The following is a 13808-nucleotide window of genomic DNA, read 5'->3' as shown; positions in this document are numbered from 1 at the left end:
GGTCACTAAAGTTTGTGTAAGCCCCAGGTGGAGAAGCCCCCGCTCCCTTTGGGATCACCCCTGGCGCTGCTCGGTGAGTGAGGGGTGTCAGGGGTGCTCAGGAGCTGCTCAGGCTCTGCTCTGGCTGCACACAAGAAGGTGCAGCTTCTGCCTTGCCCTAATCCTGCCTTGCCCAAAGCCAGCTCAGCAGAGCAGGCAGCAAGGTGAGGGCTGTGTCCTGCAGGAGCTCGGATGTCGGAGCCCTGGAGGTGACCGTGGGGAGCTTGGGTAAGGGCTGGGGCTGCTTTGATTTTTGTCCTAAGGAGAAAGAGAACTCCCTTTGAAATGGTGTTTTTTCTCAAAAGGATACTAAAACACAGCACTATCTCTGTGTGATCAGCTGCCACAGTCGCTTTGGTACCAAGTTCTGATGAAAAACATATTCCAGTGCAACTGATCCACTACTAGAAATGTGAATTATATCTCTTTCTACCTGTGGTTTTCATACCATTTCTGGCTCTGCATAGTATTATCTCATTTGACAAATACCCTGAGATTGTATGAAATGAGTGCATTGTGGAATTTGTGGTGCAGCTCTTAGGAAATAAAAAGCATGTATGTGGCTCCTCCCTTTGCACATGCAAAGTCTGTGCCTGGGTATGGGCAGGGGGCACAGAACGTTGGCACGAGCTTCAGTCATGTCATGGAACTCAGTTAGGGGTCAGTTGTGTGCCTGGAGGCCGTGTGTGCACTGCCAGAGGCGGTGGGTGGATGGAGGGGGCTGCCAGAGGGCCAGAGTTCCCTGCCCTGCTGCCAGTGCTCAGCGCCCAGGGCTGCCCGTCCTCTGCTCCCTGCTCCCTGTCCTGCCTCTGGAGGGACTGATCCTTTCCCCTGTCTCTGCCCTCGGACCTCATCTGGTAATTGTTTCTAACTGTTCGAGCATCTTCAAGTTTTAATTTTCCCCGCTTTCACAGTAACTGTAAGAACATTTACAAACAGAAAATTTACTGCTTAATCACTCGACTTGGGAGTTTTGGAAGAAAAGAAATCTTGCTGTGGTACAGCTCAGTGCCAGCATTCACCACAGTAACTGAACAGCATCACCTTGGTCTGTGCAATATTCCTGGGCTGTCAAATGAGAGTCCAGGTTGGAGAGCTTCATCCAGCTAATCTGTTCATCTTACTCTACTATTTTTGTGACAAAGATTATTTTGTGTTATTGTATGTGTTGGAAGATCCTAAAAGTAGTTTTGTTACTACAATGTGTAGTGGATGCAAACTTTCAAATGTGAGTTAGCCTGGCTGGTTTTCAGTGTTTTCTAACAAAACAGAAGGAGGAGATCTTTGTGGATGACTAGAGCTTATCAAGGCTCTTTATAGCTGCCTGAAAGCAGAGGCAAAAATATCTGTGTTTTCAATCTTATGTTTATTAATTTTATATTTATTATTTATTTTATATTTATCGTCCATATATAGCTGACTTTGCATATCTTGTTATAAAGAATCAGCATTTTGGGGGCTGTTTTTTTGTTTTTCTATTCTAAAAATGGTGGTAGTTTAAAATATTTTCTGAGCCAAAGGTCTTATTTAACTTTGTGACCTAGGTGTAATTTAAAGTGAATTATGATATTCTGTGCCTTCTTAGATTTTGGCTCACAGTCTTTAGATGCTTTCATTCCCACACCTGCCATCCATTAGGAGACCTCCTTCTGTGATCTTTCATCATTCAGAATATATGATGATTTTCTTAAACACTTGAGCTAATTGGGAGTGACTTGGTTTTAAATATATGGCAGTATTTGTAAATAGCAGACATTGGGCAGGCTTGAAATAAATACATGCAATTGGGCAGGAGTTGTTAAAAATGCAAAGCCACTTTCAGATGACATTCCAACATTGAAATGACTTCCAAAAGGGGCCTGTGTACACAGGGCAGGCCAGGCAGAGCCTGTTCCTGGAGAGCTTGCTGGGAATCCCAAACGCTCTTCACTACCAGAGTGATCTGCTGGTGCCAGTCCTTGTCCTTCAGCCTGCCTCCAGACTTCAACACAAGGTACAAAGGAAGGCGAATGAAGGTGCCAGATCTGTAACCTTTTATGTCATTGGGATGTCCTGTAATGAAGTCTCTTCAGGGCAGGGCACACTGAGCAGCTCTGTCTGGCCTCCAGCCACTTTTGGCTGTGTCAGCTTTTAGGAGAGCAGCTGACAAATCATCCCAGTGCTGTGCTGGCGTAATAGGAGAGACTCACTGGGTTTGAAGCTTAAGAAACTCACGTATGAAACATTATCTGCATAGCTGAAAGCTTCTCAGAGTTGTGATAGGATCACTTTGGGCTTGGGACTGTGCAAGGAAAACAGCTGTTCTCTATTTTGTTGGTGGTACTTTGACACACGTTTGGGGCAGATCTTAGCAAGTGCAGGCCCTGGCGTGCTTCACACTGCTTCCTTTTGGTGTTCCTGTCCTGTGTGCTCTACAGATTTAAAACAAGGCATGCAGACGGGACATCTTCCCCTTTTGCTGCACATTTCTTTTCTAGCAGGATGCTGACCAAATGTTCTTCATTCTAAAACACACTGAGAGCTGCATGAGATGCTAAAACACTAAGGCTGGGGACACCAGGGAATGGGAGAGCTTGGGCTGTCTGGAAAATAATCAGCCTCCTTGAGAGGAGGATGCTTCCATCAGTAACTCTTGTGCTCTGAGTCTAAAGGAAACATGTGCTTCTCTTTCTATCTTGCCCTCCCTCTTTGCATGCTTTAAAAAAAAAAGTAATTGTTAATAGTTTAAAACAGGTTTTAAGCCAAAATTTTTAAGAGCTGCAAACAGACTTACTGGCAGGCTTTCAGATCTCTCATGGCAATCAAAAGCAGCTGATCCATGTTTTGCAATCTATTTTCAGGCTGCCAGAACTTATGACTCAATTAATAAAACAAATGTGCCTATCAACTACAGCATAACCCTTTTGACCTTAATGAAGTCCTAAATCTTTGGTGAATTTGTTTCAGGATTTCAAATGTGCACACAGCTAATATCTGCACTTGTTGCACGATCGTTTATTGCCTTGCCATGCTGCTGGTGTAGCCCGTGCTAAACTCCTGACCCTTGCCTGCACACACCCTTTCCAGATGACCGGCAATTGGAAAACCTCATCAGAGAAAAGGTCACGTTTCTGTGCCCTGTTACTCGATATAACTCCTGTCTGACTAATTGGCACAGGCCAGGAGCAGCTGCCCCCTCTCCCTGGCCAGCAGAAGCTCCGGTGGCACGGGAGGATTTTCCTGCGGCCAGGAGCAGGGTGGGTGCAGATCCCACCTCTGTCCTGGGCACGCTGGCACCAGACCTCTGCACCTTTGAAGGGCAGTGGGCTCGATCCCCAGCTTTGCAGAGCCTTCTGCAGCTGAGTGACCACAGTGGTCTGAGTCACTGTGGGACTGCTCCCTTTCGCTGGGATGTCTCTGGGTTTGCAGGCCAGGCTCCAGAGTTTCTTTGCCTCGTGGGGAGATGGGATCTAAGCACAGAGCTGGACCAATGCTGGCACAGAGACAGATGTAGGTCTTGACATGGGCGTGGCAGGCATTCAGGAAAGGTTTATTGACATTTTAAATGGAGTTTAAAAGGTAGCAATTGGAACATCTCCAAGGTTTGGGGTCATCAGAGAGGTTTTGTTACTTTCTAAAATAGGATTAAAGATTGAGAGGAAGGTAGAGCTCTCGTGAGGGGTCCTGTCAGCCTCCTTTGCTCTTTAGAACCTAATTCTATCTGTGAGTGCCAGAGTAAAGGGCGAGGAGCACCCCTGCTGCTCTCTGCTGTATCCCCGGTCATCCCTGAGGCCGTGTCAGCCCCGTGCTGAGGAGGAGAGGCTGGAGCTGCTTCCTGAATCCGGGCAAACTCCCATCAGCAGAGGGCTTTGTGCCTGCCCAGTGCCCCTGGGCAGAGCAGGGGCTCCCTGGGGACAGGCCAGGCTCCAGAGGACGTCTCAAGGGGACCAGGGCTGGGTTTGCTCCACAGCTCTTCACAGGGAGGGCTCCTGTGAACTTCTGGAAGACAGCTTAATAACTGAGTAGTCAACGTCAACACAGACTATTAAAATCTGAATTGTAGAGTATCCATTCTCTCAAGGACTTTAATAAAGGGAAAGGCATTGCTTCCCAGGAGAGCTGAGCAGGCTGGCACTGAAAATTGAGTGTAACAACACTGCTCTCTGCACTTCGCTTTGTCTCTTTCTGCTTATGGCAAGTGTTCTCCTCACAAATCTTCCACCCTAACTTTTATGCAAATGCATGAAATGGTTCAGCTTGCCAGGGATGCTCCTAGCCCTGACAATGTCAGCACAGTCAGGTAACTCACTGAGCTTAGTGTATGTATGTATATTTTATTGTTTAACCTGTGATACTGCTTAAAACGACTTTTACAAATATGAATTAGCTTTGTTTTCAGATCATAAGAGCATTTCAATAGTCTGTCACACTGGGAGGAAGGTGATTTAAGGATCAAAGAGGGAACCTAAGTGAGTTTTAATACTGTGACTGAGTTGTTTCATTGTTTTGATTTAAATCTCATTCTTACCTTCATTTTCTGCATGGACTGAGTTGAGTACAGCTCTCACAGGTTTAAGCAGACCTGGGGAGGTTGGGTGAATTTCACTCAGGTTTAGTCTCCCAGGCTTGCTGAAACCAGCATCTTGCAGTGTCCTTGCCTGCTGTTGTTGAGGAGGAAGAGGCTGGGCAGGTCCCTGTGGAAATCTTTCTCCATCGCATTCCTCTGGATGATGACACAGCTCCAGCCTGGAGACCTCGTTTGTGCCCCAGGCAATGGCTCTGTCAGGCAGAGGTGACTTTTCTCCCTTGGTTATCACTCACTCCCTTCTGGCCAAGTGGGGTGAGCCCCATGGCTCAGTGTGGGGCTGGGAAGGGTGACAAACCCCCAAATACCCCCTTACAAACCCACAAATGTCCCTTCTGCAAGAGACTTCTCTGGGATTTCCCAGGGCGAAGAGGGGAAGGGCACCGAAGGGCAGATCCACTCCTCATCCTCCTCTCCTCAGCATCCACCCAGGGCTGGGAGAGAGCCAGAGGTGTCCCAGCAGGCCAGCAGTGCATCCCAGGGCATGGCGGGGTTTCTCTTCGGCTGTGCAGGATTTTTTTCTTGTCACTGTTTTGCCTTAAATTGTGAAAACAGCAGAAGCAGCAGTGATGGCTCAGCACCCCATAAGGCCAGGAAACAGGTGGCCTACCCAGTCTGCAGAATTTGTTTCTTTCTGAGCAAAGTGGGGAAAATGGAAAACTCATACGTTTCAGAAGCATAAAACGTTTTAAAAATTGTTGTTATGATAATAATAATTCTGATTTCACTGAAAGAACATTCAGTGAAAAGTTAATTTCTGTGCATGCTGGGCACACCGCTTTCCTGTGTCTCCCCGGTTCCTCCGTGGCCAGGAGGGACTGGAAGGGACACGCGGGTGGCAGCAGAGGTGGCTCGAGCAATGCCGCCCTCCCGAGCTGTCCCCTCCTGTCCCTGCCCTGCGTGCCCGTCCCTCTGCCTTCGGGCTGGGTTGGGTGGCTGGAGGTTCTTTGGTTTTGTTTGGGTTTGTTTGTTTCTTTGGGTTTCTCTTTGCTTTACTTTCAAAGGCAGCACGCCCGAGCAGGATCCTGGCTGCTGGATGGGAGTTGTTGCACAGTTCAGCTTGTCCCAGTCCATCCTTGCTTAGCTCTGAAATGGGAACAATAACCATTATCTTTGCTCTTTTAGCTCCTTAGCAGCTTTGACTATAAGCCCTTTGGATCTCATAAATAGATGTACACTACCAAGCACAGCCTGGCATTTCCAGCTGGGGACTCCTTACAGTCTGCTAATTAAAATATAAACGTTGTAGTGCAATAGATTGATTGCATTGTCTTAAGCAGTTAAAACCTTGAGATAGCTTAGAGAGAAGGGCTGAAGTATAAAATGAAACCACTGCTTTTCAGATACAGGAAGGCCAATGAGTCCTGCCTCTTGTAATGTTCTATAGAGGTCTGTCCAGAAACTGCTTGAGCAAATCACTGCTTCATTTTTACAAGTTATGGTTTCCAGTTATCCTGAACGCTTCTTGAAAGCTGACTTGCAGCAATTTATGTATTGTAATAATAATCAGATTTGTAATAATTATCAGTCTGTGGGGCTGTTAGTTATAAATTTAAAACGGTATATCACAAACTAAACAACTACTTTAAAAAATCCCCATAACTCTATATTTAAAACAAAAAATAGTCCTCTGCACCGTGTATTTAAAAAAAAAAAAAGGTAAAAAGTCAAGCTTGATCCATAAGCTGACAATAGTAAGGAAATTCAGACATGAGCAGGGAAGTGTTCCATATGTTCTGCAGTACCTAGGCACAACTGGGTGCCTCTTTAATGATGAGCTGAATGCTCCCTGTTGTGCCTAGGTACTGCAGAACATATGGCGTGTTTTCCCCCTTAACTGTGAATTTCCTTGCTTTTGTCAGTAGGTGTCTTAACTCTGTTGTGTTTTAATATAGTGTTTGTGCCTCTGAGCACAGGCCAAATTTGATCTTAGGCAAATAGGAGGGTGGATACAGCTGTTGATTTTCTCATATTCTTCTTGAAACTATATTTCAGTACATAATCTGTATCTATATAAACACACCTTGTAATTGTTAATCAGGACCCTCAGAGTTTAAAAATCATTCCACTCACTGTGCTCCAAACTTAGCATGGATGATAAATGACTGTTTAGTTGCCAATATAGCACAATATTTCAATTTCCTGCCTTCACAGAGGTATTTCAAAGGTTGAATGGAGTTCATACTCACAGTATGTGTTGCCTAGAACTCTGTGATCTCTTGCTGGCAAACTTTAACCAAAACCTTTTCAATTAAGTAAACGCATTCCTCGTGGAAGTCAGCCAACCCAAGGCTGGACAAGCAGAGTTTCAGTGATACTTTGCAATAACCTTTCCCTGCTCCTAGCTCTGGATAAGCATAGCCAGAGTGAGTTTATTAGTTGATAGCAAGTTATGTCATTGATAAAAAGATTAATGTAACTTTGCACTAAATTTTGCTCTCTGACAGTTCTATAATTCCAGTGCAGTTTCCTTTAGTTCTGCTGGAATCCCCATTTATGTGGTGTAAACATGGGTAAAGTTTAGCCAGCAGAGCAGAAATCCCACTGTCAAAAGCACAGGACACTGAGGTGTGAGCTTAACCAGCCTGGGTGAGCCTGAGCCTTGGTTCTGCTGCTGCTGGGTGATACCTGGGGTTGGGGCTGCGCTGGAACTGCAGGCAGGGAAGGGCACTGAGGAATACCTGACTTAGTGGGAAAAGCTGGCAGAAAAACCCTCCCAGAGCTCAAAACTCTGCCACTGGAATTGCCCAGGAAAAGCCTTGGAGGAGCATGACCGGCCCCGTGCATCTGTACTCTCGTGGAGCACATCTGGGGCCGGGCCGGAGGCACCTTCTGCCTGAGCTGCTGCATTCTTGTGCTCAGCACGTGCTGCAGTGGAATGTTTGTAAAGACAGCTTGTTCCCGCCACACAGAGCTCCAGATTTTCTTTGGGTAAGTCCTTGTTAAACTCATTTGCTTTGATATGAAAATGCCACCCCAAGCAGTTCCTTATTCAGACAGTGCCAGTGTCTGACTATTTATCAGTGGAAGATGACACGAGGGGACACGAAGTTGCATGCACTGGTGGAGGACATGCCTTGTCTCCCAAATAAACTGTTTGTCATTTTTGCCCTCCTTTAGTGTCATAACCTGGATCTACCACAGCTTATGAAGTCCGAGTCAGGCCGATCTCTTTTACCTGGGACTGGACAGGAAACCTGCAGCTCTGTCTGGAGGGTTACCTGGCAGCCAGGTTTGCTGTCCCAACACCAGCTGGTCTCTGTGCCTTGTGCTGAGGCTTTGTCATTATCCATGGATGCCATGTGGCTCCTTGTCCTTGGGTCCACGTACACGTACAAGGGCAGAAATGGTTCTCATCAGAAGCCACCATTTGTGCCATGAAACAGCAACTGCTTGAATGTGTGTGTTAACCACCTGCAGCCCCCATGCAGTTATCCCCATCCCAGCTGGCCAGCTCTCTGTCCTGTCCTGTTAGCTCAGAGGGAACCTTCTCCAGCTGCAGGGCATCCAATTCCAAAACAGGGCAGGGGGCTGTTTTCCATCTCTCTTCCACTTTCTCTATATTCCTGCTTCATTCTCTGCCTTGATGCCTCTGGCTGCTCTGGTTCGTCCCACCAAGCACGAGGGTTCTCCTGCATCCTTGGCTGGAGGGTGTCCCCTGTGCTGCTCACCAGGACTCTGCAGTGGGAGCTGCCCTCCTCTCCCTCACCGTGGGGCTCTCTCTGCAGTGGCCACTTGGCGCTCACTCCCTTCCTTTTCTGTTTCTTTGATGCCATGTGCCTTTTGAATGGCAGAAACCACACAGAATTTTGCCATGTGCTGCAGCTGGGCACACCATGAGTCCTTTAGTATGTGCAGAAATCAATATTTGACCACAAACACCCCCACGCCCCAAGTGGCCCTTGCTTTGCCTATGGAAAGATAATTTGCCTATTTCAGCTGGAGTCTGTATAAGGCACTCTAACGAGCTGTGGCCATTTCTGGTTTTGTGACTGACTCACCAAATATATTGCATAAAAGATATAAAATATATTGCATGTTTATTGTAGCACCCCCATTTCTGTTTTCTTTTAAAGAAACTTCTTGTGGAGCTTAAAAAGGGAGGAGAAGAGAGAAATATTTGCTTGTTGCTAACAGCTGGCTCCAAGCACTGAGCTGTGTCTTTAAGGCAGTACAGACCCAGTAATCCAGTAAATACTGTGTGCTCCCGTTGAATAATGCAAAGGATAATTACTTAAAAGACCACACAAATGACTGGAGCTCAGGCAGTGTGTTCAGTGCTGCAGAACAGGTTGGGTGCAGCTGGGACAGGGCTCTGCTGGAGCTCCATGGCACTGAGCAGGGTCTGCTGCAGCCCCATGGCACTGAGCTGGGCTCTCTGGAGCCCCAGGGCACTGAGCTGGGTCTGCTGGAGCCCCAGGGCACTGAGCTGGGCTCTCTGGAGCCCCATGGCACTGAGCTGGGCTCTCTGCAGCCCCATGGCACTGAGCTGGGCTCTCTGGAGCCCCAGGGCACTGAGCTGGGTCTGCTGCAGCCCCAGGGCACTGAGCTGGGCTCTCTGGAGCTCCATGGCACTGAGCTGGGCTCTCTGGAGCTCCATGGCACTGAGCTGGGTCTGCTGCAGCCCCAGGGCACTGAGCTGGGCTCTCTGCAGCCCCAGGGCACTGAGCTGGGTCTGCTGGAGCCCCATGGCACTGAGCTGGCTCTGCTGGAGCCCCATGGCACTGAGCTGGGCTCTCTGCAGCCCCAGGGCACTGAGCTGGGCTCTCTGGAGCTCCATGGCACTGAGCTGGGCTCTCTGGAGCTCCATGGCACTGAGCTGGGCTCTCTGGAGCTCCATGGCACTGAGCAGGGTCTGCTGGAGCTCCATGGCACTGAGCTGGGCTCTCTGGAGCCCCAGGGCACTGAGCTGGGCTCTCTGCAGCCCCAGGGCACTGAGCAGGGTCTGCTGGAGCTCCATGGCACTGAGCTGGGCTCTCTGGAGCTCCATGGCACTGAGCTGGGTCTGCTGGAGCTCCATGGCACTGAGCTGGGCTCTCTGGAGCCCCAGGGCACTGAGCTGGGCTCTGTTCTCTCTCTCTGGTGATCCTTGTGCTGCCCTGGCTGGGGTCTCCAGGCATTCCCAGGGATTGCAGGGCTCCCCAGATCTTCACAGCTCACTCTGGTTTGCATAGGGCATCAAGAGGCTTTTGGTGGAGCATGTGAGAGATAGAAATAGTGTCTTGGTGCAGGAATTTCTCCATTTTCCATCTGGGCTCACTGTAAAATCGTATTTTGTGATTAGCACCTAGCTGCACCACCCTAGGGAGCAGTTCCCTGTTCCAGCTGCTCCAGGGATCTCTTGGGTTCCAATTCAGTTACATTTCCACTCCTTTATTTTTTAACCCTTCTGTTTGTCCTAGACTCCACCACGCTGTGCAGTTTGTACCACAGTGGCCTACATGCTGATGAAAAGTAACTGATTTTTCTCTGCAATCCCCTTATTTGCTGTTATTATCCATTGAAGTACCCTGGAAATCCATTTTTCCAGTTACTAATTTTTACTTTCACTAATTATTTTCTCCTTCACACACACCCACACGCACCCACCCCTGCCCTCAGCCCAGACCATTTCTCAGTCATCACAATTTTGAGCTATGTTTTCATGATGGGGAGAGCCTTCCTTGGCTTGTGTTCCTTCCCTTCAGATAGGTTTTCACTTCTTTTTGAATTCTACCTGGTTGGCTTAAATAACCTCTTGAACCTTGCTGTTTTCCCATGCTAATTTTATTTTTCTTGCCTTCCGTGTTTCTTTGAAAAGCTGCGCATTCCTTCTGGGACTCTATTATGGTTGCTTAAGTAGCCTCCATGCTGAGTTGAAGGATTTTAATTTCCTCACTTCTGACTTCAGGGCCTTTTTGACTGGCTTCCTCTTTTTTATTTTTTTCTTTTTTTTTTTTTTTAAATCCCCTTTCTAAAGCTTAATGTCACAGTGCTAGGTTTTGTTGCATTCCCTCCCACAAGGACACTGAACTTAATTACACTATGCCCCTTTGTACTTAGTGATTCAGCTAGAGTGAGTTCTTCAACTCTGCATGTCATTTTCACTGGTAAAGGGGCACTTTGTAATTTTTTTTAAGCAAGAAAGGTAACTTTCAACAGTTATCTTGATTTATAATCCAAAAGGAGCAGCTCCTCAAAGAGCTCTGCAGCCCAATGAGTGTTGCCCTCATCCAGTGCACTTCTCTAAAACTGCATTTCCTCATCATGGCCAGGGTTGATCAGGAGAGCTGATTCTGCAGGTAGAGATTGGGGATTTGGTTGGGTAGGGAGGACCAAGGACTGGAATTGCTGGGCAGACTGGCCAAGGAGAAGACTGTCTCCTTCCCAGTTCTGTGCCTTAGCTTAGAGCTGGTACAGATCCCTCCCCTGGGTGCCTTGATGCCTGGAGAGAGGATGTCTGTCTGTCTGTCCTGTGGGAGCACTGGGGTTCCCAGCCGTCCCAGGACTGCAGGATCATGGGCATGGGGTGCCCTCCCCATCCCAGCGTGGCTGTGGGGCCTCGGCTGCTGCCCCCCTCGCCTCTGTGAGTGCCCGGCACAGGATCGGAGCTGGGCAGAGCCCCCAGGGCAATGGTCCCTAAAGACTTGGCCTGCACATCTCAGAGATGTGCAAGAAGTCCCTTATTGCTCAGCAGACTGGTGCACACTCACCTGCTTCACCATGTTGCATGGAACCTCTCGACTGCTGCTCCAGCTCTTGTGTTTGATCTGCCCTTCCTCCTGTGCCCAGCCCAGTGCCCCCTCTGTTCTTTGTGGGGATGCCCGGCTTCCCCTGGAGTTCAGCTAAATGGCAGGGTGAGGAAGAGTGATTTCTGCTTTGTTTGAGCACTGCTCTGTTTTAGTGAGCACCTTCTGTGATGCTGAGCTGTCCCTGGATGTCTCCCCCAAGGGACACCTGCCTGTGCAGGGCTCAATGGAATTTTTGCCTTCTCCTTCACAGTCAGAGATGTTTTTACTGACACGTAGCTGACAGCTTGCCTCTCTCTGCCTTGTATGCTTGGTTTGCCCGTTTCCTACTTTAACCAACACCCTTGTGCCTTGGCAGGTTTCTTAAATATTCTGATCTGATTCAGCATCCTCTGTGGAGTAGCCCTGCTTCATCCTCTGCTTTCCCAAACTCGGAGGAATATTTTGGGCTGTGGTTATGCAGTTTTCACCCCCTTCTCTGCACCCAGAGCAGACACCTTGGCTGCTGTCATGGCCATAAGTTTGGTTTCTTTATCTTCAAGGCAAGGAACTGGCAAGGCTCTTTCTGAATAAAAGTTCAGCAAACATTCCTGATGGTGTTTCATGGTGAAGTGCAGGAGGAAGCATTTTCTGTTTCTTTATGATAAACAGGGAATTTTAACTCTCTGGATCCCCGTATTAGCTGAAGTGGCTTCTTCAGTGTGCTGGAATCCTCCTTGGAGTGTGGAGAGGATTGGAGTCTGTGCAGCTGAACACCATGGAAAGGATCCACAGCTAAAGCTCATGGTGAGGGGATTGCACTTAGAGAACTTGGGCAATTTGGGGTTTTCTGTGAACGTTCCTGAGCATGGTTGGCCATCCACTTGATTGCAGACCAGTAAGATCCCATTCCTGGTCTAAGCTAGACTGGAAAACATAATATGCCTGCTTCATATCAATGCTCCAATTAATTTAATGGAAATTTTTGTGCTTATTCAGGTTGGAAACCATATGGAGTTGTCTTATACATCAGTCAGAAGAAAGAAAGCCAGCAGCAGAAATTTCAGTGTATAAACCCACTTGGAGATCCCTCCATAGGTACTTTGGAAGCAATCTCAGGCTGCTGAATTACTCCTCTACAACAATATTCTACAACTAATAATTAGCATGAAGGAAAATTACTTTAGCATGTCTTCATGACATTTTTAGGATTTGCTGTCTGGGATGTGAAATATGGTCAAAGTAGCCAGCTTGTAATTTTTATTCAAAGAATCTGCTGCCAAAAAGATAATTTTTCTAGAATTTTAAGTGGGAAAAATGCAAATTTAAGGCATGAATAGTAGGAACAAAAATTTGTATGTGAATTTTGAAAAAACATTATTTTGGTAATGCCTTATATTTGCAAGGTAATTATTGTAATAATTTGATATGTAGAAGTGAAGAAGGTTTAAAACTGGAAGACAAATGTTGCTTAAAATCACATTCTGCCCCCATTTTCATGCCAAAATTGTCGTCCCAAATTTTCAAGATAATTGCAAATGCTTCCAAAATAGTTGAACACATGAGACATTACTTGCTTTTGAAGGGAAAAATGCACTTAGCAGAGGCAAACCTTTATTTAATTAGCCCCAGTGTAAAGGTTTCTTGTATTGCTTTGCAGTTACACGGCCGTGAGAGACTGGGGAGTACCTGAAGGGTAACTCCTACTGGGACTAATTCAGTCCAGACAGCTCCAAGTATGTTCATTAAGCTCTGGCTGGGTTTCACACAGGTGGGGAAGGTTAGAAAGCAACAGATAGAGAATGGCCTGATTGTGTTAAGCATAAAACACCATTTGTTTCACAAGTAAGAAGGGAACTAAATCGGCACGTCCTGAGCACTACTATCCGCTGCTAGAAGTCAGCTCTCTTTTTTATTTATTTTTTATTTTCTTGCTACATTTTCAAGCCTCAGTGTAAAGCAGCTAGAATGTAGAAACCCTAAGCTCATAAATCAGGGGCTGCTGAAAAGATGCCAAGGCTTAAACTGCCATGGAGGCTTTCAGACTTGTAATACGTCAGGAAAAGAGGGAATTTAAAATAAGTGTTTTGGTTGGCAAGAGACAGGGAGAGAATAGACCAGGGTTTAATTCTAAAGTTTTAAACCAGAGCCAAATGAGCTTGAAAGTCAACTGGTGTAGCAATTAAAATGCTCTAAATTGACTACTGCTTTCTCTTCATTTTTGAAGAATTGACAATAAGAGGGCAAAGTGTGTTGGAATGCACAGTAACTATGTCAAAATATTGAGTACTTCATTGTTGAATCAGCAAATCTTTAGAGGGTTGCTGGTTAAGAAGAAACATTACAAGCAGACCTGAGTGGTTGAGTGCAGATGTGTCTGAGGGCTGCAGAGCCTTGTGGACACTGGGGGCCATGGCAGTGGCCATATGGGGAAAGAAGGAGTTTTCCTCCGTTTTCCTCCATGCTCTGCTTTAGGAAATTCTGCTTGGAAAAACCAG

This window comes from Molothrus ater, chromosome 14 (genome assembly GCF_012460135.2).
Source record: "Molothrus ater isolate BHLD 08-10-18 breed brown headed cowbird chromosome 14, BPBGC_Mater_1.1, whole genome shotgun sequence".
NCBI classification, from domain to species: Eukaryota; Metazoa; Chordata; class Aves; order Passeriformes; family Icteridae; genus Molothrus; species Molothrus ater.
Note: the sequence above shows the minus strand (reverse complement) of the source record.